The following is a 27,899-nucleotide window of genomic DNA, read 5'->3' on the forward strand; positions in this document are numbered from 1 at the left end:
CCCCGGTACCAAAAAAAAAAAAAAAAAAGAAATCAACCAATAACAAATATTGGAGGGGTTGTGGGGAGAAAGGAACCCTTCTCCACTGTTGGTGCGAGTGCAGACTGGCGCAACCTCTATGGAAATCAATATGCAGGTACCTCAAAGAGCTGGGACTAGAGGTTCCATTTGACCCAGCCATCCCTCTACTGGGTATCTTTCCAAAAGAATTAAAAGAATCATACCACAGTGATATATGCACACCTATGTTTATAGAGGCATAGTTTGTAATAACTAAAACTTGGAAACAGCCCATTTGCCCATCAGTTGGAAACTGGATAAAGAAAATGTGGTTTTTCTATAAAATGGAATACTACTCAGCCATAAAGAATGAGAAATTAGATTCATTCATAGGAAAATGGATACATATTGAGGATATACTCCTAAGTGAAATAAATTAGTCACATGTGTAAATACTGAATAGTTTCTCTGGTGTGAAAAACTATAATAGTACACAAGATCCTAATGGGATAATTGACAATGTGAAATAAGAAGAAAAGGGCTAAAGGTGTAGGGAAAGTGGGAAGGGTAGGGGAAAGGTAATAAGGGAAAGGAAAAAAATAGGAGAAAACGAAAAAAAGGAAATAAAGTGCTTGTAAATGGGGAGGAGAGGAGGGGGTGAAGGGAGGGCAGGGACAAGGGGAAAAATGAGAACCAAGACCTGTCATGTAAAGGTACAAGATCCAAATAATGAATGTAACTGTACTGTATAGCTAAAATGTACCAATAAACTCAGTGAAGAAAAATAATTTTAAAAATTTTTAAAAAATCTCTAAGGAGAGATACAAAAAAAAAAAAAAACAAAGAGTCACTACATGCTGGGCATGGTGGTGAACACCTATAATCACCCCACTCTGGAGGCTGAGGCAGGAGGATTTCTGTGAGTTCGAGACCAGCCTGGGCAACACACAGTGAGATCCAGGTCAGTCTCAACTACACAGTGAGACCCTGTCTCAAAAAAAAAAAAATAATAAAATAAAATAAAGTCAGTAAGGAATCAACCCAGTAATGTCCAGTACCACAGATTTTTGCTAGACCAGTGTCGACTGATCATCTTTCAAGGGAAGAAAAAACTGAATTTGACTCCATATCTGGTGCTGCATTCACCTGAAGAGATCCCCTACTTGGATCCTGGAGTCAGATGTAAGTTCCCTGTCATCCTTCTGTGAAGTACTAAGAGTTTCCTTTGTTATTCCACTACTCCTCTGGACTTCAGGCTTTTCCATGACTTCCTTCCTCAGTTGTAATTATTTGCAATGTTTTTAGGGAAACCTCCCTACGCCTAAGAAGCTTGCAATGTAATTCAAGCAACGCTTTATACAAATAAAGTTACATATGGAAATGAAAGAATCGCTCAATATTCTGTTAAAACTCTGTAACTTCCTATGTCTCAATGACAAAATGCAAGGGTGTGAAAAAAGGTAAAAATTAATATTTAACTTAAACCAGAAAATATTTGCTAAAATTTTGCTTCATAGAAGCAATTTACCTGTGTGTGGAGAACACAAATTCTGACTGCTAAAAAGAGGAGGTGGGGACAGCAAATTTGTGACCTGAATACAAAGCAGCGCATGGGGCTGGGATGGGCTGTTTACTGGGATAACAGAGCACAGCGGTGTGTGAAGGTCAAATGCTGCGGTGGAGGTACTGGATAGTATTGGGGGAGCATCTGGATTTCATCTTAACTTGGGGGTGAGGTAGAACACTAGCAGTGAGAGAAGTATAAAGACAGAACAAAGATCAATAATAATGACTAACATTTTCTGAATATCTATTTTAGAGCATAACTGCTTTTCATTTTAGGGAGGAAAACTTGACCAAAGCAGCTTTGTATCTCAATTCAGAGCCAAGATTTAAACCTGAATTCATAATGCTTGCCAAAGAATGATAGTAGAGAAGGCCTGTTATATCCAGTGTAGTTGATGCACCTAGTAAGCAAAAGCATATAATAGAAGATGGAAAGATATTTTAGCCAAGATTGCAGAAGGTGTTGACTATTAGGCAATGCTGGACACTCTCCTTATTTAAGCAAGAGGAGGCCTTACTTTTTTTTCATTGAGTTTATTGGTACTTTTTAGGTATATAGTATAGTTACATTTATTATTGGGATCATGTACCCTTATATGATAGGTCTTGGTTCTCATTTTTTCACATATCCTGCCCTTCCTTCACACCCCTCTACCCTTCCCTACTTACAAAAACTTTGTTTCCATTTTTTCTTTTTCCCATATTTTTTCTTTTCCCTTATTTCCTTTCCCCTACCCTTCTCACTTCCGCTACACCACTAGCTCTTTTCTTCCTATTTCACATCGTCAATTATACAATTTGAATCTTATTTACATTTTTAATTTTTCACACCAGAGAAACTATTTGGTATTTATACATATGTGTCCTATTTATTTCACTTAAGAGTATGGCCTCAATATAAGTCCTTATATTTTAAAAGACATGAGCAGAGATCTTTAAAATGGCACATTGTTGAATGCCAAAGCAAGTGGAAACATTTCCCCTGTAGGCTAATAGCTCAATGAATATTCAAATTAATTTGCTTTCATTATATCTTAAACAGTTAAGGGAGAAGGAAACCAATTTGTGGAGAATGGTAAATAAAAGAAATCTACACTGTAAACCTTTCACTTAGTTTTCTGAGATCTGGCATATAAAAAATAAAACCCTATCTTAATCCATTTGGATTGGTACAGTAAAATGCTATAAACTAGGCATTTTTTTAAATAAAAAATTATATTTCATAGTTTTGGAGACTTAGAAGACTAAGACCAAGGTTCTGCAGATTTACTGTTGGTTGAGGACCTCTTTCTGTTTCAGACATGGCACTTTCTCCTTGTATCCTTACATAGAGAAGAGGCAGGAGCTCTCTGGAGACCTTTTTATAAGGGCATCATACTCATCATTTGAACTGATTACCCTCTAAAGCTATCTCCTCCTAATACCATCATGTTGGTGATTAGATATCAATGTATGAATTAAGGAAGTAATACTCAAACATTCAGACCATAGCAAAATCTCTTCATCATTCTGAAGAGGAGAGAGAGAGAAAAAAAATCTTATAAGGTATTTCTACTATTATTCAAGTCTTTGAGGTACCTCCCTCTTCCTCTAAGGTTCTTGGTAACATTTTCTAGCTTCTTGTTTTCCAACACCACTTCAAGGAAGGACTAGCAGCTTCACTGCAGTTGGAATGGGGATGTGAATCCACTTTTGCAAAATGTGATTGAAAATAAGCAATGTAAGAAAGCAAGAACTGACACAGTCCGTTTCCTTGTTGCAAGATTAAAATGGAAACCTCCAGCATGTGGAACCCACCGAGGCTCCACAAGTGGTAAAGCTATTCACTGCTTTAAAGGAGGCATCAGTACAGTCAGAAATCTCAGCACACAGTGGTGGTGGTGTTAATGGAAAATTGTCTTTTAGGATAAACTTTTCTTAACAGTCCAGTTTGCAGTGTAGATCAGGGACATTTCTCCAAATGCTTAACTTCCAACTTGCTTCCTGTGATTCTGTGGTCTGTTAAATATCTATTAAATAAAGCCTTTTCCTGTTTAACTGCTCTGATCTTCCTTCTGCTGCTTGGAACAACAAACCTCATCTGGCACACAGTGTCCTCTTCATTTCTGATAAACTCAATTTTCTCTGTCTTGTCTTATAATCAGAGATGTTTTCGATCCTCAGCTGATGGTCGGTCACTCACGTGGATGGGTGCCTCAGGAACTGTGTCAACCCATTATTGAATCTGGGGACTTCCAGAAGCACAGGCATGGAGCTGTGAAAGGGCACGGATCACTGTGTGGCAGAAAATGGTGGCGAACACTGACATGAAGGGTTAGGTCCTGGGCTCAGTTGTGTTGGACTGGGCTTGAGTACAGCTGTAGTGACACTTGCTTTGTCAGTTGCTTCAATGCCCGTGTGCCCGTGGTGCATGGTATACACTTTATTATAACATTCATGTGTTTTACTGCAGGATCAATTTACTTATCTGTCTGTTTCATTGGTATGAAGCCAGAATCATGAAATTTTTGCGTGCACATACCAAGTACTGGTTGTCTGATCTTATGGGAGACCTAATAAAAAGCATTTCTCATCACCACTCTTCAAATTCTGTAAGATATAGCAGTAATAAGAGGCACTGAAAGAATATTTTTCTAAGCCATTTCCACTAACTCATTTCATCAGTAACAATCCTTTAACAAGAGGTACTGGCATTATCCCATTTACACACATGAAAACTGAAAATTAGAAGGTAAAATAGTTTGCTAAAGATCATAGAGATTATAAACAGAAGTATTTCTAATGTCTATACCAAACACAAAGAGGTCACAGTCTGTACTATTTCAATTGCAGAACTGAATTTGTGTTTTAAATAAAAAACAACAGTTGTGTACTCAAAACTGCACCCCAATCTCATATACACTAGAAAATTGTAGTCCTCTCAAAGACAGCTCAAGTACTAAGTTTAGGAAAGGTGCAGGCAAGAGCACACACATACTCCCTGAAGACAGACAGCCAAAAAAGAGAAAAGAGGGGTCTAAGCCTCTCCAGTCTATCTTGCTCACTCACACCATGTGCCGTACACAGGTATTGGTGAACTGGGAGCAGCAAAACCATAATTTATGAGTATTGATATATTTTTCAGGGACTCATGGAAAGAACTTCCAGGGTCTCAACTCTTTCTTCTTCTGCCTAAGACAAGACAGACATTTAGTCTACTCCAATATTTGAAAAATTAAGCAACAAAAGACTCAGATCAAAGTAGAAATCAATGTGGGTAATATCTGGTTATTAGTGACATTTTAAATAGAAAATAAAATGACTTGGCTGAAGAGATTTCTGACTGAAAGTTTCTCTTGAATTTTATGAATTCTTCTCATTGTCCACAGTGCACCCTGGACTTCATGCTACTGTTTCACTTAAGATGTTTATCATATACAGGTTTCATTCCTGCTTTGCTCAACAAGGACAGGGATCAAATAACAATGAACACAACAACAAGGCAGTGACCTAATACAGCCTTCCTTATCAGGAGTCTCTGCTTCATCACAAAAACACTCAGGGAGAACAGGAGGTATACTTAATTTAATTTAATTTAAGAGGCACAAATCCCTAGAAGAGGACTGCAGACAGAAGACTGTTGGGGAAAGCAACTTCTTGCTCCTTCTGCTTCTTCATTATGAATCCACTTGATGGTCATTTGGGCTTCAATTTCAGGAAGCATTCAAGGAACTAGCAGAGCATACAAGATGGAATAGAGGTTATGAAGGATATATAATTCAGCCTTCTTATCTGGAGATTTTTCCCATTTCTGTTTCTTTTAAAATTGAAGCTCTAGAATAAATTACAACTCAGGAGAGCTAGACAGTCTCAAGTGGAAGCATGGGTACTTACATTCTGAAGGGAGCAATAAATGCATCAGAGTCCTGTAATGGGAGCATGCAAGGAAGTACAGTGGTTTAGAAGAGTGCTCTCTCTCTCTCTGTCTCCCCCCCTCTCCTCTCTCTCTGTCTCTCTCTCTCTCATCTCCCCCTTCTCTTTTTTATGAGGTTCAAGAAAAATTATTTTTAATAACTGCACTTGGTTATTTTTCCTTACAACCCTTTCCATCTTCAAAGGAATAAAGCTACTTTTGGCTAAGAGCTTTTAGGCTCCTGAGCCCTAGTGATCTTGATCAGCTAGAGGAACTGCCAACTCTTCAGGAGAAGAGTAAAGGTTCTTTGTCTCTGTTTCCTGCTACACATAAGGTATATGGATAATTGGTATAGAAAAAAGTCTGAGAAACATTCATATTTAGTTTTAATTGTGTTGCAAAGGAATAATGATTAATTTCTTAAAAGCCGTGGAACTCTGTCATCCTATTTCATCCTCTTTGCAACTATATTGGTAGAAGTCTTTAGTATCTTGCCCTTGTTTCACAGCTACTTTAACAGAGTTCATGACTCCACCATTCTTACCTTCCTGTCCACACTACAACCTAACAGGTATTCATAAACACATATGTGATTAGGATATTCTTCTGTTTAACTGCCCCCAAATCTTGTCGTCATTACAGAATTAAACCTAAACTCCTTAGGAAGGACTTGGCCTACCTCATCTACCACAAATATTCTTATTTTTTTTGGTACCTCGAACTCGGAACCTTGTACCTGTGAGTCAGGCGGCGGAACCACTGAGCTAACTCCCAACCCTCCCACAAATGTTCTACGCTAAGATTTTATCGGTGGACTTATCCACCGATATGTACACTCTACTATCTCAAAGAGGTGTCTTTTTTTAAACTTTTTAAATTTTGAACCAAATTTACAGAAAAACTGAAAAACCAGTACAGAGACTTTCCATATATCCTTCCCTCCTCTTTCCTCACATCTTTTATCACATTTATCAAATAAAAGAAATTCGAATTGAAAAAAATATTAACTAAATAAAAGACCTTATTTAATTTCACCAATTTCCTCCTTTTTTTGTTGTTCTACAGAAAAACTGAGCTCTCAATTTGTATTTAGTTATTTCTTCCTATCAGTCTACAGAGTATAAGAGTTCCCCAGTCTTTCCTTATTATTCCTGACATTGACACTTTTGAACAGTATTGGTCAATTATTTTGTTGAAGTTCCCTCAGTTTTTGTTTTCCTTGTTTTATTGTAATTACACTGAAGTTATATGCATTTTCGACAGGAATAGCACATAAAAGATGTGTCCTTCTCAGTGTCTTATACCTGGGGTTCCTAATGTGGATGTCTATTATTGGCGATATTGACTCTATCCATTAGAAGGTGGTTTCTGCTAGGTTTTTATTCTGTAAGATTACTGTCTTTATCTTTATAATTACTACATATATTGGGAGAGATACTTTGCGACTGTATAACTTTTGTTTGTCCTCAAATTTTTAGTCACTAATTTTAGCACGCATCAGTGACTGTGACCTGTAATTATTACTGAGGCATGATCTGTTTTTCACTTTTTTGCCTTTGCCTTAAAGGCTTACTCCATTTTTTTTTCTCATAGTCATTCCTATTCACCCTGCATATCCTTACTCATGATCGTTTCTCCTCTGGGAACTCTTTCTAGACGTTGCCAGACAGATAAGAAATCCATTCTCCATAGTTAGCAACTCACACAGATTCACAATACTTATCAGTTTATGGATGTTTCTCTTTTTCTCTGTCTCTGTCTCTAGACCCCCTCCCCCCTCCCCCTAAGAATCATCCTCCACAATCGCACATTCCTTAGAGGAGATTACATTGTCTGAATCTGGTCTACAAAAGACATTCAATATGTATTTGAGGATGAGTGAATGAATGAATGCATCTATTATGCATCTATTATGTTCTTTTCAAAATTCATTTCTAGCTAAACAATTCAGAGTTTTTGTTGCGACAGTTGAAAGAATAATGTTCATTTCTAAACACATGATTCTATTTTTCTGCCAAAATTTTTCCCCTTTGGGAAATTTACTTCTTGATGTTCCTGGCATCAGCCTTATTTAACCCTACAAAAACTAAGCTAAAATTTTCCTTGCTGCTTTCTTTCCCCTAAGTCTCCTCATTGTACAGTGGCCTACCCTTTCCCCTGTGCTTGTGATTCAGTTTGTAAGTATATTTTCAGTGGCAGAGGTGAAGAAACTGCTCTTTCATTCCTGTTGCCAAGCTTCTTGGTTTGTTCCCACACTGATCCTGATACATGAGCTTTCTTAATCCCTGGTGATGTATTTCCTCCTGTGTGTTTCCTTTATTCTCAAAATCAAGGATGGTTTTATAAAACTAGCTTTAATCCCCTGAAGAAGAAAAGCAAGCAGCAGAAATTGACTTTTCTGCTAACAGTTATCATCACTATTATTACAGAATCAGTGCTTTGAATCATTAATGCAGAAGATCAGGTTTGCATCTGAATGAGTAGTATGCCTGGCTGCAAGCAAGAAGGCAACTCCGCACTTACTGATACAACTCTAAGTGCTACAAGGATCTTGTTTTCCTCCATCACTGCCACCACCACCACATCATCATCATCACCAACATTTCACTCTTCACTGAAACCTATATTACACTGCATATAGTTTACAAAAAACATTGCCAACTACACCTAACTCCTTAACTTCAGTCCTTTGAATCTTCATAGCATTTTGAACTCTCATCTTGGTAGTTATCATAGACTGCATTTTAGCCATTTGATGTTTGTGCACCTCATTTTTGACCTATTGTTGTTTCCTTACCTACAGGAGGCCTGGCTTTCTATAAAGGCAGAAATTGAGCTTTAGAGTCTCTTTATCATTAGAGCCTATTGCTATGCTAAAAACATGGTAGTATGGTAGTTTAGTTTAGCTGTTATGAGTAGGCAGTCAGAGTGGCCTAATGATAAGGCCTATAGGGTCTAGTGGATAGGGTCCCAAAAAAGAAAAGAAAACATCCCACTCAGGTTAAGAGCTACATAATTCAAACAGCCAGACCAAGCTTAGAGATGCAAAGATAAACACAAGAACAAAGGGTAACATGTTGGGATGAAAAGAAAACGATAAGGACTCTTTCCTCCAAGGCATAAGACTGTAATCCAGTATCTGCTATGATAGTTCCTCTCTACCTCTAGACCACGACTTCAAGTAGACTCAGAGAAAACATTAGAAATGCCAGAAAACCAGTTTCTATTAGAACTCTTTTGAATTTATCTCCTCTGAAGCACCACCCAACACACACAAACATGCACACACACGCACACACACACACACACACACACACACACACATGCACTTCTGCCTAGCTATATAAGGCTGACACAAAGAAAATATCCAGGACTTTTCCCTTTTGGGGGATATCCAGCAAGATATAAGTGTTATTTCTTGTATGTTTTTCTTTTGCCCTCAGATTTATTCTTTTGGGAGACAAAGCACCCAGGTTTATATAAAATTAACTGTGTCAACAAGGCTCACAAATTGTTTTTAGAATTAAATTGCTTGCCTTTAGTCTAAAACAGGAAACAAAAAATGGTAAATTGAGGAAGGGCATGTAAAAAAATAAAGACTGCAGAACCATAACTTGGTTTTTTACTGATATGATGTTATTGATGAGAATATTTTAAGAGGATATGTGCTTTAGAAGTTCTAAAAATTAGAGAAATAAATCAACAATTGATATTTTAAAAAGTAACATGTATCTGGAATGAAACTTGCACACAAGAAAGATTCATTCAAAGTTGATTTATACAGTACTTTTCTAGTAGTGGGTGACATTCAACAAAAGGAAAAGTCAGAATATCATTCTTTTTGCCTCCACAGCAGTATTAATTTTAAGAATTTACCTCCTCTTGATTCCTATTTACAGTGTCTTAGCTTTGATTCTCATTCTTTCTTTCACCTGGATAATTGCAACACCTTCGAATGATTTCCTAGCTTCTTGTTCCTACAATTCATGAGAGATGGCTCTGCACAGATCATAGGAACAAGTTCTAATTCCTTTTCATGACATTTTCAATTTCAGCCACCAGCCTATTTTATTGGACTTTCCTCTTACTGTTACAGGGGAGTAACTCCCAACCTGTTAAATGTGCCGAGTTTGTGTCTCTCAACACCAGAGAATTGACTCGAGGACAGAGAAGGTGAAGAGTAGGTGTTTTATTAAGAGAAATTTCCTGAGAGGCAGGAGGGGATCCCAAAAGTGAGCTGCTGTTGAGGATCTTCGTCTAGGGGCTTTTATAATCAACCTATAGGATAACAAGTACAGTCACTTAGCTAATATTTCTGTAATAGAAAAACAAGATACATAGCAAGGCTGCACAGAAGAACAAAAGAATTTCTGGAAGGTTTAGGAGTGAGGGTCATCTAACTACCTGTTTGTTACATTGTTTCTATGTGCATGTGATATTGTTCAGGCTTGCTGGACCAGATAATGCAGCAAGTACAGACCAGTACAGCTTTGAGCTGCTGTTCATCTCCAAGGAGGCTCCCAGGACTAATCATTGTGTCTCTACCTCACGGACCCATTTCTCGCAACTCAGTACTCAACCTCTGTTCTCATTCTGTTTGGGTGTGGTCCTTTTCTAACTGCCTATCAATCTCTACTGAACTTAGCTCTCTGTAGTATTACCTAATGCTCTTTATGAGAGTTGTACTTCACGTACATAGATCTTCATACATCTCTAGGAAGTACACCGTGCTTTTTAAGCTTTCCATGTATTTTCTCATACTACCCACGTGCCTTGATCAAAAATGCCAGCCATCACTTTTCTCTTGCTTGGTGGCTACTCTGTAAGGCACGCACAGTAAGGATAGGCTGATTGGGACTGGGATATTTGAGTTCTAGTTTTCAAGGCTAATTATTTTCCAGCTAGGTCTTTTATTTCAGGAAACACAGTATTTCTATAACTTGAAATGCCTATTGCTTTCATCAAATTCTTTCAGGGCAACATAAAAATATTATCACCTTAGTGAAATATTCCATAAGTTTACATAGTAGCTTTGCTCTGCCTTTATCATTTGCCATAGAATTTGGTTTGTACCTTTATTGTAACACTTGTAATATTGTTAGGATTTTTTTTATCAAACTGAAATTTCCTGAGTTTAATGGCTGTTTATCTCTGAATACCTGACACCTAAAGAGAGATTATATTAGGCTAGACTGCTGTGATAAACTCTGAAATCTCTGTGGCCTACCATGATAAAAGCTTAATGTGCAATGGTGAGAGGCCAGTGTGATGGTAGGAGGAGGAGATGGGCTCAAATTTTCTGTTCCACATAGTAATTCAAGGAATAATACAACCTAGTATCCTCATAACAAATTAAAACTCCATCTTCAACACATGGACTCCTAGTGTTCCACAGGAACAGTTAAGTGGAGGTTTCCATGTGGGAAGTTTTTATGGGAGAAAACAGGAGGAGGCATGAACAAAACAAAATCACATTCCTCTGCCATGGCTTGGTCAGAGATGCAACCTGACTGACTTCCTATGTCCTGGGAAATGTAGTTTAGCTGTAAGTCCAGAGAACAGAAAAGAAACATGGCCAGTGAGAAGCAACACATCATCTGCCATTACAGACTATAAATGGGTGTAGAATGAATGGAGTCAAAGAATGTTTTCTCTTTTTTTTCTTCTTTACTGGCACTGTTTAGGTAGACAGTACAGTTACACTCATCATTGGGATCTTGTACCTTTACATGACGTATCTTGGTTCTTACTTTTTCCCCATTTCCCTGGCCTCCCCTCAACCCCTCCACCCTTCCCTATTTACAAAGACATTACTTACATTTTTTCCTTCTTTTCTTATTTTTTCTTTTCCCTTCTTAACTTTCCTTACCCCTCCCACTTTCCCTACAACTTGAGACCTTTTTTCCTGTTACACAATATCAATTATACATTTTGATCCTTATTTATACTTATTTATACTCAAATAATTTTTTTCTAATGAAAGCCATTATGATAGGTTCGGTGGAGTAAGAATAGTTTTTGAATCCAAAAATTCTGTTTGAAACTATAGCAATGTAAGCCACTTCCTAGCTCTGCAAATAGGGTTAGAATTGGGGTTAACTGAGATAATGTAAAATTCACCTGACAGACAGGGGGCGCTGTTTTATAATTTCACTTCTTTCATTGAGACTGGTGTTTTTCAAATTCTCAATGCAGTAGAGCAGAGTGGTAAACATTGGGAATAGAAATTACTATTAAAAGCATCCCTTACCTTTCAGGGATGCACAGATTGCGGGGCAATGAGGATACACAAAACATAGACATGTAAATGAAATTTGATAAGTAGGCTTAAATAACAGAGGATAGCAAAATATCCAATAATAGAGAGGAAAAAAACCCATCTCAGTCACCAGGAAAATTAAAACCACAGTTAGTTCTCATTATTTGCCGATGTTCTAGGAGCTTGCTGTGGTTTTAATTTGCATAAAGTTACAAATATGAACAATACTAAGTATTGGAAAGTATAAGGAAAAGCTGTGAAAGTGTAGATTGGTCTAGCTACATTAAAAAAAATCACCAAATATGTACTAAATATCAACATACCCATATCTTGTGATATACCAATACTACTCTGAGTCATATGCCCAGTAGATGTGTGTTTATATTCACAATAATGTACAATTTATTTATGTTTTGAGTTTTTCACATAACAGAAACAATGCTATATTTAAAATTGTATGTATGAACTATTTCACTTAACATTATGATCTAAATTCATTTACCCACAAATGCCTCAAGTTTATCCTTCTTTATTGTAGAGTAGTACTCCATTGTGTATAAACAGCAAATAGTAAAATAAAAGATTATAGAAAGTAGGAAGATCTTTTTCAAATGGTAAAGGGAACAAGAGATGGAGGGGAAGGGGAGAAAAGGAAAAAGAATTAAAAGAGAGAAGTTGAAGGAATAGTGGAAATAAGAGCTTTATCAAATGGCAAGGATCAAGAGTTGGAGGGAACAGGGGGGTATGAGAATGGAAGGGAACAAAAACGAATTAAGATGTGTTGCAAAAATTTAAAAACTCCCCACAATAAATGTAATCATTATATACTGTAAACATGTACTAACAAAGTACATAATCAATAAAAAGAATAGTCACAGCATATTCTAAATTCATAGAAGCCCAAAACAGGAAAGAAACCAAAGAGTCTGTGAAGAAGGCTTTCCAACTTGCAGGATGATTACAATGTTTTCTGTCTTAATCAGGACAGTGGCCACTGTATTTGTCAAAATTGATAAAATTTGACATTTAATATTTATACATTTCAATGTGTATAAACCATGCTTTAATAAAATCAACGATAAGAATGTATAACACAAGTACTTCCAAATCAGCAGTTTCAAAGTTCTTTCACAATACTCTAGCTATAAGTGTCTTTAAGAATATCTATATTTTCACATATGCCACAGCACCTCCTTAATCTAAGGACATAGATTGTCTCAGTAATTATTTCCACATTACAGATATTATTATCTTGAAAAGTACCCTTTGCTATAGCCTCTAGACTCTCTAGCTCTTTGTTGGCTTTCTACCCCCTTTTGAGTTCTTCATATTTCTCAGATTATATTTTAAAGCAGATTCTAAGCATACATTCTACTTTGGGTAAGAATCCAAACAATCATTTGGTTACTCTGCTTCAAATAAAATTAATTTTTAGATTAATTTCTTTCCTGCTTCACATAAAAAGATACCCTTTTTCAATTTGTGAGAAAACATATTAAGTAAGAAATAAAACACTTTTTCACAGATTTGACTTAAAAAAGATATAATATGACCAATGAATCCTCTAAGTCCTCTAAAGTATTATGTTTTAAAACAGTATCTTCCACTCTCTAATTATAAAGTAATATATGAAAGTAGTAAAAATATTTGGAAATACAATAGATGCTTTATATATTCACTTTTAATCCTATTTATATTTAAAAAATAAAGGACAGAGAATTAAAAATTGGCAGAAAAAAACCAGCTTACTCACAATTCCATAGATCAAATAAAATAAGCAGCAGGGACTTGATGGAACAGAAGAATAACTGGTGCCTTTAGTTGTCCAGGTCATAGAAGCCTGTGTTTGGAAATATAAAAATGCGGTTATAGAACATCTTGCTCCATTAGCAATATAGATATTACAATTTATCCTTGGTTTTGGCATCAGGCTATTTTGCAATTTTAGTTTCTTTATCTTGAGTTTTCATCTTTTTCTTTTTCTACAGTCTTATTTACATTTAATTTATAACTAGAGGAGAACCACGCCTGCTCCCAACCAAGCCACCATTGCTCAAGCGCCTGGAGGTAGCCTGGGCCCCGATCCACTGAGGGAAGGAGAACCGCACCTGCTCCCATCCCAGCCGCCATCTCTCCAGTGCCAGGAAGGTAGCTGCGTGGGCGCCCCTGAACCCCTACAAGCCCCCCCTGGACTCTTAGACAGCCTGATTGTGCCAGTCTTTGGACCCACTCTGCAGAGGCAAAGGTGGTCATCAAGGGAATTTTGCTGAGTTCCCAACTTTGAACATCTTTAAAGAAAGGGTGTGGGAAACATGTAACAGAACGTTGTGGAGTTCCACCATTCAGAAGGTTGGGGAACTCAATCTGGGCCTTGCACCCCGAGGTCAGTCAGTGTCATGGGGTTCAGCCATCAGCTAACTGAGATCAGGGGTCTTGCATCCTTGCTCTGTCTGAGCCATTAAATGGTAAATATACTATATCAAAATTTTGTTCACTGCAGACATGTACTGGACTGCTTCTTGATTTCAATTTAATTCAAATGATTTAAGGTTGATAGACTAGTGACTACCACCGGTGGTCAGTGTCAAAGTTGTGCTTGATCTTAATGTGTTGCTGATTGTAACAGTTGGGATAAAGCATTGCGGTTGATTTGATGAGCTGTTTCTCTGATGTTATGAAGATGAGAATGTCTGTGGGTCATTAGAGACAGAGAAGCTAGGTGCAACTAAATCAGGAAGATTTGGGTGATAATCCAGAGATTAAACCAAGGACAGTCTGACAACAAAAATAAAAATGAGAAAACACTTAAGCAAGACACAAGGACAGACTTCCAGTTTACCAATGGCAAACAGTAGGGAAAACTAGGATGAAAAGGCTGATAGTGAATCACCAGGACACCCTGAACTCAAAGCACAGGAAGTAACAAAACAGATCAATCAGGCTCTAGAAAAATTCAAAACAGAAATAATTTCCCAGATAACCATAGTGATAGTGAGCAAAATGGCAATCGTGATTCGAGACTCTAGAGCAGAAACTGACAAACAAATAGATGAGCTCAGGACCATGATAGAAGCCATGAAGGCCCAACATAAGAAAGAAATGGAAAAATAAATGCCCAACATAGGAAAGAAATGGAATCCATAAAACAGATTCAAGCAGATATCCAGGAGATTAAACACAGTATTGAAAGTATACGCAACAGAATAAAAGAATGTGAAGATAGACTCTCAGATATAGAAGATAAGATTGCAGTGATCATAAAAAGAGAGGTCTCTTAAAAACAGTAAGGGATCATGAGAAATCGATGCAACAACTCCTACATGATGCAAAGAAGAATAACATAAGACTGATAGGAATACATGAAGTAGCAGGAGAAAATACAAATGATTTAAAAAAGCTGTTCACAGAATTAATGACAGAAAACTTCCCAAACAGAGGGGAAGAATTTGACATTCAGGTAAGTGAGGCATATAGGACCCCAAGTAGCCACAATCAAAAAAAATCTATACCTAGACATATAATAATCAAGATCCCAGAAACCCAACAGAAGAGCAAAATACTACAAGCAGTAAGAGAAAAGAAACAAATCACATGCAAAGGAAAGCCCATCAGAATCACAGCAGACTTTTCAACACAAACCCTTGGGGCAAGGAGAGCCTGGAATGAGATATTTCAAGTATTAAAAGAGAACAACCTCCAACCTAGACTGATGCATCCAGCAAAACTCTCTTTCAAAATGGATGGGGAAATGAGACACTTCCACGACAAAGAACACCTGAGAAACTACATGAATACCAAACCAGCACTACAAGCAATTCTAAACAAGATCCTAGAAAAAGACAATGAAGGCAACAACACCATGAGGCCCAACAGAGCAAATCAAATAGGCAAGGCAAGAAATTAAAAGGAGAAGGTGAAAAAGTAAAAAGAGTCAACAAAAGGCCAATAACATGTCAATAATAACACAGTACATATCAGTTATAACCAGCAATGTCAATGGCCTCAACTCACCAATCAAGAGAAATAGACTGGCAAAATGGAATAAGAAGCAAAATCCAACAATATGTTGTATACAAGAAACACACCTAGTGCAAAAAGAAGCCCATAGACTGAAAGTGAAAAGATAGAAAACAATTCTCCATGTGACAGGAGCCCAGAAAAAAACAGGGGTAGCAATCTTATTTGCAGACAAAGTAAATTTCAAACCAAAACTGATTCTAGTATCATTGATGTAGGACGGTACTGTATCATACCTCTATAAATGTAAAATAACTTGTATCTGCTTTATGATACATAGTAGAGACCATGCTTTATCAGAGCTACATTTAATGATATTACTCTAGAATGTTCTCTTTCCAGATGATGATTAAGATGCTAATAAAAAAAAATTGTGCCAGGTACCACAATGGCAACAGAACTTTGCTGTTTTCTGGATATTATTCTTTTTTGTTTTGTTTTTTTTTTAATGGAATGTGCTGAATGTCTATAATTTTGTTCAGATGACTGCAGAACCTGGAAAAGCTGTTGCTGCTATCAATGCATAACATACTATTATTAGTCTTTTTATATAAATATATATATAAATACATATACATATATATATATAAATTGAATTTTGGGAAACTTTAACAGTGCTGCCAACTTTGGAAAAAGTCATTCCAATTTACTGTGTTGAGTTGGCATTGTACAGAAATGGACAACCATATTGGTCTAGAAATGTTAATTTATTTTTATTTTTATTTTTTATTTTTTTCCATGTGTACAGGGGTCATGCAGTGTATTAAATATGTAAGGTCATATCTACATGGGGTTGATTACAGAAACTAATAAAGTATTCTCTAAATAATGAAAAAAAGAATAAGATAAGACTATAAGAGCAAGAAGCAATTTAACTATGTTTGGGTACCATTTTCATCTCCAGAATTAAGGATTATTTTAATGTTATATCATTGCCTTTTCTCTTTTACTTTCCTTTTTAGTTTTATTTTAGGATTCCCTATTTTTAATGTTCATACTGAGACTTCTTTAACTGAAATTTCAAATAGTTTCTTTGGTGTGAGAAACTATAATAGTACACAGGATCCTAATGAGATAATTAATAATGTGAAATAGCAAGTAAAGGGCTAAAGGTGTAGGTAAAGTGGGAAGGGTGGGGGAAAGGTAATAAGGGAGAGGAAAAAAATATGAGAAACTGAAAAAATGAAAATAAAGTGTTTGTAAATGGGGAGGGGAGGAGGGGGTTAAGGGAGGGCAGGAACAAGGGAAAAAAATGAGAATCAAGACCTATTATGTAAAGGTACAGAATCCCAATGATGAATGTAACTGTATTGTATACCTAGATTGTACCAATAAACTCAATAAAAAATAATTTATAACCAGACTTTAATGCATGTTGGAAAGTGCTATGGTGAAGACTGCTATTTTTTTTTTACCTTTTCAATCAGAAATCTAATTTTTTTTAAGGAAGGGAATCACAATGGATTAGATCTACTATAAAAAATATAAAGATTTCTGTAAACCCTAGGTTATTAAAGAGGAGATGCAATTTTGGGGAAAAATAAAGTAAAAAAATTTTTTTAAACCAGAGATTGAACTTGGGACCTTGGGTTTGTGAGGAAGGCGGGAGAACCACTGAGCTAAATTCCTGGCCCTTAAAGTAAATTTTTCTAAAGGCGGGGAAAAAACATGGTGAAAACTGGTCTATAGTTATTACATAGTAACAGATTGAGGGCACCTTACAGATCCCAGTGTAGGAAAGGTGGAGAATTTGGCTTGTCCATTCAATTTCATTGGAATTATCCTCTTTATCTTAATGACATTGCTTCAGATCATTACAGACTAAGAAAGTAGTGTGTAAGCTGGAAGAAAAAAATGAAGTGCATGCCCTGGTGTGCACGAAGGATCAAGTTACAAATACTCATGAATTCCAAAATAAAGAAAAAAGCAATCACCTGTGGGAAAAGTAAAGTGAGCTTTACCCTAATAATATAAATTTATTTAGTATGGAGATAATTTCTTTTACTTCAAGGAGAGAGGCTTTGAGTATAATGTGCTTGACTTCTGTGGCTCTAAGTGATAGTTCCTCATGAAGAGACTTGTAGGTTTGTTGCTGCCAAATGTGCCACTTTTATAAATCATAAATGGTTCTTTCTTGAGGAAGAGAACTAATTTAATCCAAATGGCTTTCTTACCCTCTTAATATTTTGTAGGGCTTCCAAAAAGTTTGACCTTGCAAAATCTGTTCATAGAGCACAGAAAAAAGAATAAGACGTACAACAATACTAGACTTGGGGAGCAAGATTCCTGACAATACAGTATTGAACATACATACATCTAGCCTCACCCTGGCTAGATTTAACTATCTGTCTGCTCTGTATCTGCTTACTAGCAATTGCTAGAGAAAAAACATGCAGCTGTATTAACTTACATCATTTCATATTTAGGATTGTAAACCTGAAGTTGTCTCATTGTCAGGCTGTTCTAATAACAGTTGACAGTGCTGAGTTCTATTCTAAACTCCAAAACAATCATATCATATAAGTGCTATTATTTTCAAAACTTAGTAGGTCAGGAGACTAAAAGATACAGCTGCTAAGTAAATCACTCCAGACAGTGCAGCTCCAGACTCTGTGCCATGTAACTAGTATGCCATGCTGCTTTTGCCATTTTCTCTCATTAAATTTATTTCCCACTGTTAAAAAACACTACTTTTGGGCCGGGGATTTAGCTCAGTGGTTCGGTGGCCTACCTCGCAAGTGCAAGGACCCGAGTTTGATCCCCGGTACCAAAAACAAAAACAAAAACAAAATAAAACAACACTACTTTTCACAGTTTCTTTTTAAACCTATAGATTATAATTTCCTCTTTTTCATTTTGGTATTAGTAAATGTTTGTAGTGCATAATGTTTACATTCACCATGGAGAATTGGTACATGTACATAACACATCTGAATCCTTTTTAATCAATGTTCTTGATTTTTATTTGCACCCCCAAAATACTGGACCCCATAAGAGAATGTTCTCATCTCTATAATCAAATCTTCCAATACCAACATGAATTAATATCCATATACTCAACTTTCTCTCCTGATACAATGGATTAAACATCCTTACTCAGAGAGGGCTGTTAAAACCAGTTTCTCCAGAAGTATATTGGCTTGTTCAATAATCTGCTTCTTAAATGAAATTTACTCCTCCTATGGGCTATATAACAGAGGCAATGATGTTCCCTAAAGATTTCCTTTGCTATTCTATGCTTCTCATGCCCTTTTACTCAGGCAGGTCATATGTTCTGACCAGCTAGAAATACATTAGCTCTGAGAGTTAAAATTCATTTCATTCTTTTCTAGTCTTTCTCTTCTGCTGCAGAAATTGAGGAGGCTGAATATTTAAGCTGGTGCAGATGTAATTCAGGGTGCCTCAATAAGACTGAAACACAAATTATGAGGAACAAGTCTCTAAATGACTCACCTTGAACATGCAGCATGAATGAGAAATAAATATTTTTGTGGTCTTCCAAGGTTCAGGGGGTAGTTTGTTACTTCAGCACACCCTACCCTACCCCAGCTAATAATCTATATAAGCATGTTGCAAAAACAAACACAAAAAAGAAAGAAACAAACAAATAGACAAATACTCCTGGCTCCTTGTCCCCTTCTATGATCAGATTTTCTTCTGCTTTTAGAAAAAACATTTATTGAATGTGTTATCTAAATTTAGTCTCCACTTCCTCACTTTCTATTTTCTTTTTAACTCTATAAGGAGATTTTTCTCCTCATCAATCACTCTTTATTAATGTTATTATCACTTTACTATGCTACATTCATCAATTGATTTGATATCCTTGTATTACTCAATAAACCAGCAAGCTTTGAAACTTTATTATCATGTTGTACTCTGTGAAATGTCTTGGTTCTTGTTCAGTTTAATTTTTCTCTGCTTTGTCCTGAATATTGTTTCATTCCCATTCTTGGTTTTTGGCTCTATTCTTGATCCACTTCTCTTACCAATTCCACAACTCTATATAATATCTACATGGTGATGATATTCCAATTTATATTCCCCAACTAGACCACTCCCTGACTCCAATGTGATCCCTCACTTAGTTGTGGGGTCAATACTAACAGTCCACACATATTTAAAGCATATTCAAATCCAAACTTCTTTACGAACTCCCATCTTCAGATCTCTGTTCAATTTTTACTTCCTCAAAAAAGCTTCCCCTAGTATCTCTTCTAAAATTGCCTTTCCATTTGTGTTTCACATCCCCTTGAATTTCCTGGTGAAACTACAATTTGAAAGTAAATTCTTATATATTCTTGTTTCCATCCCTCTGACAGTAACTTAAATGCAGACTATTTATTTGGAAAGAGGGTGCTGGCTACTGAAGCAAGGGCCTCATGTTTGCTCTCCAAGTGCTCTGCTACTGAAGTACACACCTATTCCCCTCGTGCAGATTTCCATCGTGTTTTCCACTGGATTTCCAGGGCTCTAGCTAGAGCCTGGAATCTAGCAAGTACACCATACATTATGTGATTGTATTAACAAATAAATTGATCAGCCACAGATCTAACTTTGTATATAATTAGTTTACAGTTCTGTCATTTTCTTCAGATTTTAACTCCCAAAGAGAAAGAAAGATTCCCTGAGGCATAACACCTCCCTGACACAGTGAAGATCAGGAAGGGTCCTCAGCTGAGCAAAGGCCAAGTCTACAAATAGTTGACAAATTGGCTGTGTTTTGGTCAATTTGTTTTTTAAAATCACCTGCTGAATGTGTAGTTTTTTTTCAGTTACTGGATCAGCCATGCAGTCAATTCAATTCAATCTTAAAGGGACAGATTGAGTGTTTTAAGCCTACATTTTTTACTTCTCCATTGTGGGCAGTCTTTACTTTGGACAGTTTCCAATTCAGAAACTATAACTTTATGAAAACCTGTGAGGGAATTAAAGTTGTTGCATCTACTGTCTTTCTGTATCATTTCTTTTCCATATTCAAGTATTTAGAAAGCACACTTGCCCTTGTTACTAGGAAAATTAATGTTAAAAATTGATTAGAATCTCTACTAATCTTCATGTTTACTGAATTCACATAACAGAAGGGAGAGACCCACAGCCCATTTGTAGTCATTTCAAATGAAGCCTCATCATCTTCACATCTGAGTACTCAATTTAAGAGCAAAATTCATCACAGAGCAGGAAAGAAGGGACAAGTTTTAGCAGCTAAGCTTCAAGCTGACTTGATCTGAACTAAATGCTTTGTAATCTTTCTTTAAACAAAAGCTTTAGCTTCAGTAATCCTCCTCTTTATCTAGCCCTATGAAGCCTCCTGAGGCTGGAGCTGCTGTTCATGTCAATTTTATAAACAGACTAAATCTCTGCCCACGAATTGCTTTCCAACGATGATGGCAGTAGTGTCGACTTATTGCAAGTGTCATGAGTCATGTCTCCCTGCCTTTGGAGACACCTGCCAAAGCAAATCCTGAGCACCTTTTGCCAAGTGTCCCATTTAGCCAAAAGTCTTGCTTCATTAAAGCACGACTGAAAGACTATCGTGTCTTTCTGTACCTTCTGTTCTTGAAATTCCAAGAAAAACCTTCCATTTACTGTGTAAATTTGGGTTGTGCCACACCATACTCCCAGTTCTTTTGATCGGTCCAGTGCATTTGATAGGGTCCTTTAGTGCCTGTAAATTTCCACTGCTTTTCCTAAGGGAAAAAAGTAAGGAGGCTCAGGATCCATGACACTGGATTTAAATGATTCACTAAGGCCCAGGCTCTGTGGACTTTCCAACAGGCATCTTTAATCGTTGCTGCTAAAAGCTTTCATATGGAGGAATAAAAAGCTGCATTTCAAATAAACATCAGAAGATGAGCATAATATAGCTGTGGTAGCACTCTGTGCTCATGTGTGAATGAACACACACACACACACACACACGTAAACACGTGCATACACACTCATAGGCCACGAGCCCCTCTATGAAACAGCAGCTTCCCTGGATTTTTACAAGCCCAAGTTTTAGTTAATTGTGGAAGAGAAACAATCTCTAGAAAATATCTTAAGATTGACTTTACTTTGACCCAGAACTTTTAAGTTCAGACCAATTGTTAACAAGGAAGCTATAACCAGATCCAGTGGTTCACACCTATAATCCCAGCTCCTTGAGAGCTGAGGCAAGAGGCACAAGTTCAAGGCTAGACTGAATAACCCTGCCTCAAAACAGTCAATCAGTCGAAGGCTGAGGCTGTAGCTCAGTGCAAGGCCCTGGGTTCAATCACAGAAAATGGAGCTATGACTGAGAGTAAAGAGAGAGGAACTCTAGAAATTGTTTAGTTAATGGGCTTTGAAACTTAATGTATAGGTTTCTCAAACATCATTTATTAATTGTGCAGCTATAAGCAAGTATCTTAAACTCCACAGAGCCTCATGTTTCTCTTATTCATAAGGTTTCTTGGAGGCATTAAATATGATAGGAATAAAGTAACTTGTACTAAGACCTCAAAAGATGATAGGGTACCTTTTTTATGTGCCAGCCCTTTCTCTTACTGGATAAGACATGCAAAATCAGGGGGCTCTAATGTCTTCCTCACATAATCAATTATAATGTTCCAAGGTTCGAATCTTAGTGCTTTTACTTAGGGAAAGAAAACAACTGATGTAATGTCAAGATAAGCGGATGCATCTTTACCTCCTTGGTATTCCTGGAGGGACAATGGATGGATAAGAACTCGGTCCCAACATGTGTAGAGATTCTAATAAAATGAGATGAGTGGCAATTATATCCTGAAAAAAAGAAGTATACAATCTCACTCTCATCTTGGCTTTGCACGTTCTTTTTTTTCCTGCTTCTTTACATTTCAAATAAATAATGTAATATCTCAGCCTTACAATTTTTAAAGTCATTAATGTGACCCCTCTTTAAACCATACACAAACATAAGTTGCCAGCTATGTCATCACTGAAAATACACCTTTAATCTTCTTTGGCTATAAATGCTGTGCAATTCTCAGCTGTTACAGAAAGTAGAAAAGAACAAAAATTAATGCTCCTAAAGGGCTTCATAGACAATGCTGGATTAAAAAAAAAAAAACACGTCTTCTTGCCTTTGAGGGTTTTCTAAAATTTTCTTAACCACTCATATTTGATATGTATTAGGGAACTTCATCTTTCACCCAGGGGAAAGACAGAATTTAGACACTCTGCTCCGATGTTGCAAAAAAAAGATAAGTTTTAGTAACCAAGAGTAACTTTATGAAGATAATTTTGACTGCCAGTAGAACAAAATTTACTTCCTACAGAGGAAATTAATATAGATGGACTAAGGAAGAGTACCATCAGTTAAAACAGTCCACAATACAGATTCCCTTGATCCTTTATTTAAAAGTAGGTAATAGAAACAAGACAAGATTAATTAGTATGGATATGAATAGTGTTTTAACCTGACTAATTAGCTTTTTTTTCACTTGCCTTTTCCCCCCAGGAGAACAGTCTGCCCTAAAAAAAATGTTTTCAAAAGCATGTACCAGTCCAGCTCAAATATTGGAATTTTTAATTTTGCTCATGTTGATTATAGTAACTATAATAAAAACCAATATTCAGTAAAAGCTAGTCTTTCTTGTGCTGATGAAAACTCAACAAATTCATTGACTCTTTTTAATGAACTATGTTAAGAGATGTTTAAAAGTACCCCTTAACTGCATGATTCCCACTCGTTTACCAGGGCGAAGGGGTCTTGTGAATCAGTTACAACTACATAGGCCAAATCCTCTCTGTAAATGATTTACTAAAATCCAGAAGTCCCAAACAAAGAACAAATGCTACAGATAAGACAATATCATTACATATACTTAGTGCCTGGTGAACTCACCTTTAGCATCATTTTGCTTTGTACCTCTGTATGGTGTAATACTTTTCTATTTCTGTGTAACAAATTATGACAAATTTAGTAGATTAAAACAACAAACATGTTTATTAGCTTCTACTTTAAGTAGAGAAGAGTTTGGGCACCTCTCATCTGGTTCTGTGCTTAATATTTAACAAAGCTGAAGTCAAAGAGTCACCTGGGCTGAATTCTTGTCTGAAAATGACATGCTTTCAAACTCACTCCAAACATCTGCAGAACTCGTTCCCTTGTCCCTTTAGATCCGAGCTCCTGGAGGCACCATCAGCTCTTCTAGGAAGCTCTTCACCAAATGCACTTTCTTAGCAAGGCTGCTAACTTCAAGTTGACAAGGTGTGTCTCTAACTACTGGTAATTAATACCCTTAAGCAAATACCATGGAGTGATATCTATTATTTTCACCATATCCTACCAAATGTTTAGAAGCAAGTAATAGGTCCTGCTCATGTTCAAAAAGAGGACACATTGCAAGTGCCTTTGCATAATTCTCTTTGCCACTAGGAGACATGGGAATAGGGCTCACCTTGGAATCTGTACACCACAAGAGGCAAAATACAGGTGTGAGTGGATGAAAGAATATTCAGGAGCAACTGATTCTCTTCAAGAAAAATGTTTGACATTCAGATAAAGATAATAATGTGGCTAGCCCAGGGATGCCAGTATTTGGCACTTTTATAAACCTGTACTTTAAATAGATTTGTTTCAGATTTATTTAGAAAAGAGATGTGAGGGGAAGGATAACTAAAATGAAACCTGAAAATAGCAATCTAGTCCAGCTTGAACTCTTCTAGTAAAATAAATTATTTTATGTAGCTTCTGCCTTCTAAAGAAGTTAGTCCAGTGACCATACTATCTGTTATTCTCAGTCATAGTTCGCATGGTTTCACCATCACAAACCAGCCCAAAGCAGCTTGTAATCTTATTCCTTTTAGCTACAAATAATACTCATTCTGGGAGAAATTTTGGTATATTCAATTTCTCTAACTCTTTCTATTTGCAATACTTTATCAGAGTTTAACATATCTACTTTCAGTTTTTAAAAAATGTAACTTTAGCTGAGCTATGCGTTTATAGTTATATGACATTATTTAAAATCTGCACTGGGAAAGAATTAGAATGCATGAATATGGTCTTGAATGTTGTTAGGCCTTTTCTAGCACTACCTGAAACTGTTTCTTTTTTTTTTTTTTTTGGTACTGGGGATCGAACTCGGGTCCTTGCTCTTACGAGGCAGGCCACTGAACCACTGAGCTAAATCCCTAGCCCCTACCTGGAACTGTTTCTAACTCTATAGGTACTTCTAATTGCTTGATTTAGGTTTCTAGAAACTCCACTTCGGTAGAATTCAGCATTGGGAAATGCACCATTCTATAGGAAAGTTAGGTAGGGGTATTAACATGATAAGTAAAACTATTTAAGTCCTTGTGAACATTTTTCTGTTTTTGAAATAATACATATAGAACTCACAAAATATTACTGTAATCTTGATATCTTAAAATAGTGTTTGAGGGAGAAATTCCTAAGTAACATCACTTGCTTACAGAATGTCATTGAAATTCTCCACTTTGGCCAGAAAAAATTCCTAATATGAGCACTGTCTTAGTTACTTTCCCATACCAGACACCCACAAGTAAAAGGAGGAGAGGTTTACTTTAGCTCACAGTTTGTAGAGGTTTCAGCTTACATTCAGCCAGCGCTAAGGCAGAGCAGCACGGCAGAGGGCCATGGCAGAGGAGAGCAGTCCATGGCAGGGAAGGCAGGAGGCAGTGAAGCTTCCCTCTCTCCACTATCTCATTCAGGCTACAAGCCTATTGGGTAGCGCCACCCCTACCCAGGTGGAGTCTTCCCATTATCCACTAATTATCCACTACACAAATTTAGTGCTAAATCATGCTAAACTGATTGGTGGACTAATTTAGTTATTACACAACCTTAATCCATATTTACACGATCTGTATCCAACCACTTCCAAAAAGCCCCATGATGAGTGCATGAGGCTCTGGGGCGACATCTAGATGAAAGCCATAACAAGGGCCCTAAATGAGGGGAGCTCCACAGGCTCTCCCATTGGCTATAATTTTGTCTCCATTTGTGCCACTTCCACAACTTTTGGAGACAGTGAATTGTGACCCCAAGTGTTGTTCATCATTTAATTTTCCCTGTGCCTCTCTCTTTTAGGTATGACCCTCAAAAAAAATTCTTTCACAAATATTGTACAAAATAAAGTACCAAAGTATGCTTTAGTTCAAAATACTTTCAACTAAGATACTGACTCTTCTTCCACCTTCAAAAAAGCAAGACAAAACAAAACAAAACAAAAAAAACAAAAAAACTATTGAACAGTTTCATTAACTAAAAGAAACCTTCTTTAAGTAAATGAGCGCTTCATTTGTGGTAGAAGAATTCCAGTACTGTCAGTGGTGTTCAGGCCTTCTCTTCACTCTTCACAAGCTAGCTGGGCTCCTTCTCCAGTCTGATCATTTGTCCTCAGTCTAGACCCTTGCCAGCCTGTCATTTTTACTCTGCCCCTCTATCAAAATCTGGTCAGACCTTCAAGGTTCATTTCCAGGCCCCGGAACTGTCGTGTGCTTCAGTAGTTCTCAGCCCTGGCTATGTAATGAAATGTCCCGAAAAGAAAAAGATGGAAAAAATACCCAAAACTCAGACCCCCAAGCACACTTATTTAATTGGTGTAAAGTGGACATGGACACTGGCATTTTTTCAAGACTTTGCCTGGTGATTTTGATGTGCAGCGAGGTGTGAGGATATTATCTCAATTTCACTTAATGTGAATCATCACATTCAACTTTGTAATTTAAATACATTTTCCACATTTGCATGCTTAAATGTCAGCTCAGAATAAAAAAGTCTCTTGTTCCCATAACTTTGGATCTTTCTTTGCTCCCACAAAAAATAACTTTTTGTCTTAAAAATATAAGTGATCTCAGGTGGCCTTGAGCTAATGTTAAAATAAAAAGGAAAGTTACATTGACATGAGGTTGAGAACACCTCTTACTGTTTAAGAGAGACTATGTGCAAAGAATACCAAAGCCTTACTTCTGGGCAAAAGAAGAGTTAACAACGTGGTAGGATTTGAGAGGTTCTTGGAGGAATCTTTTATTTAAATATTTCTTATTCTTGGTGCCACATTAACTCAACTTCTGTCACTAGAGGCTCATTTATTGAGATTAAGCTTTACCCTTTTTAAGAGCTTTTCATTACTCATAAATAATCCTAGAAGGATTCATCAAGACCTTTGTGTGAGATAGCTCATGAGGTCAGGACTGCATGTAACAAAAAGTGTCAAATCCAATTACCATTTGTAACAGCCTCTATTAGTGGTTTTTTTTTTTTTTTTTTTTTTTTTACTGTGCTCTCCATAAGGACAGCTATGCTTGTATTACCCATTATATTGTCATCACTTAACTCAGTGTTTGGGGCAAAAAAATGCTCACAGTAAATATTTTTTAAATAAATGAATGAACATTTGGAGCAAGTAATGATTATAATTATGTATCCCAAAAAGGGGAAGAAAAGAAAAAAAGATGGAATTCTTGAAGTAACACTATTACTATGTTAGTTTTCTTAAGGCCCTACACATTTTACAGAGAACATAGATTTACAAAAACTCACTAATAGTTTTCTTTTCAAGCTGTTTCTTTTACTAGGATGCGCCCCAATTGTTCTTCAACAACATTAATGATAAGAACAATCACAGCTAACATTTATTGAGTTTTTACTGAGAATTGGATGTTAAGAGTTTTACTGATCCTCCTCGAAACCCCATGAGGCAAACATTTTCCTTACCAGTTAACAGAAGAGACATCTGAGATTTATAAAAGATATGCACATTATTACAACAATCAAACAGGAAAGGTGGGATTGGAATCAGTCTGATGCTTTGTGGTTTTGTGGCCTCCTTTCGCCCCCTCTTTCATCTGCTCTCCCCATCCCGTAGTCTTTCTCTTTTACATGTAAACACAAATTGGACACAGGGACTCAGTTTTCTCTGTTTGAGAGTACAAAGGCCTGGGTAATTAGACAGCCATTGCTTTTTCACATCAGATCTGGACTGGAAATTCGTTTCATTATTGCAAATTTCTTTTTTTTCCCCCTTCATTAATTTTATTGGTACATTTCAGGTATACAATATGCTCACATTCATTATTGGGAATTTGTTCTTATTTTCCCCCTGCATTCCCATGCCATCCCTTCAACCCCTCTACCCCTCGCTATTTACAAAGATTTTGTTTCCATTGTTTCCTTTTCTCCTCTGTATT

The 27,899-nt window shown here is 36.7% G+C and overlaps 1 long non-coding RNA gene across 2 annotated transcripts in view; it reads right to left on the bottom strand.

Annotated features, from left to right (window-relative positions):
* The window catches only part of LOC104849643, a 196,825-nt gene that overhangs the window by 149,723 nt on the left and 19,203 nt on the right, over window positions 1-27,899 (bottom strand). The window contains exons 1-2 of one of the 2 annotated variants that reach the window (XR_776805.3): window positions 22,408-22,495; window positions 13,471-13,557 (exon numbers count right to left, since the gene is read on the bottom strand). This is a non-coding gene — a long non-coding RNA (uncharacterized LOC104849643). Of the gene's footprint in view, window positions 1-13,470; window positions 13,558-22,407; window positions 22,496-27,899 lie in introns of those variants that run through there. The other variant, XR_004514723.1, reaches the window with a different exon arrangement.

Source organism: Fukomys damarensis, unplaced genomic scaffold, assembly GCF_012274545.1.
Source record: "Fukomys damarensis isolate Sample0158 unplaced genomic scaffold, DMR_v1.0_HiC HiC_scaffold_29, whole genome shotgun sequence".
Lineage (NCBI taxonomy): Eukaryota > Metazoa > Chordata > Mammalia > Rodentia > Bathyergidae > Fukomys > Fukomys damarensis.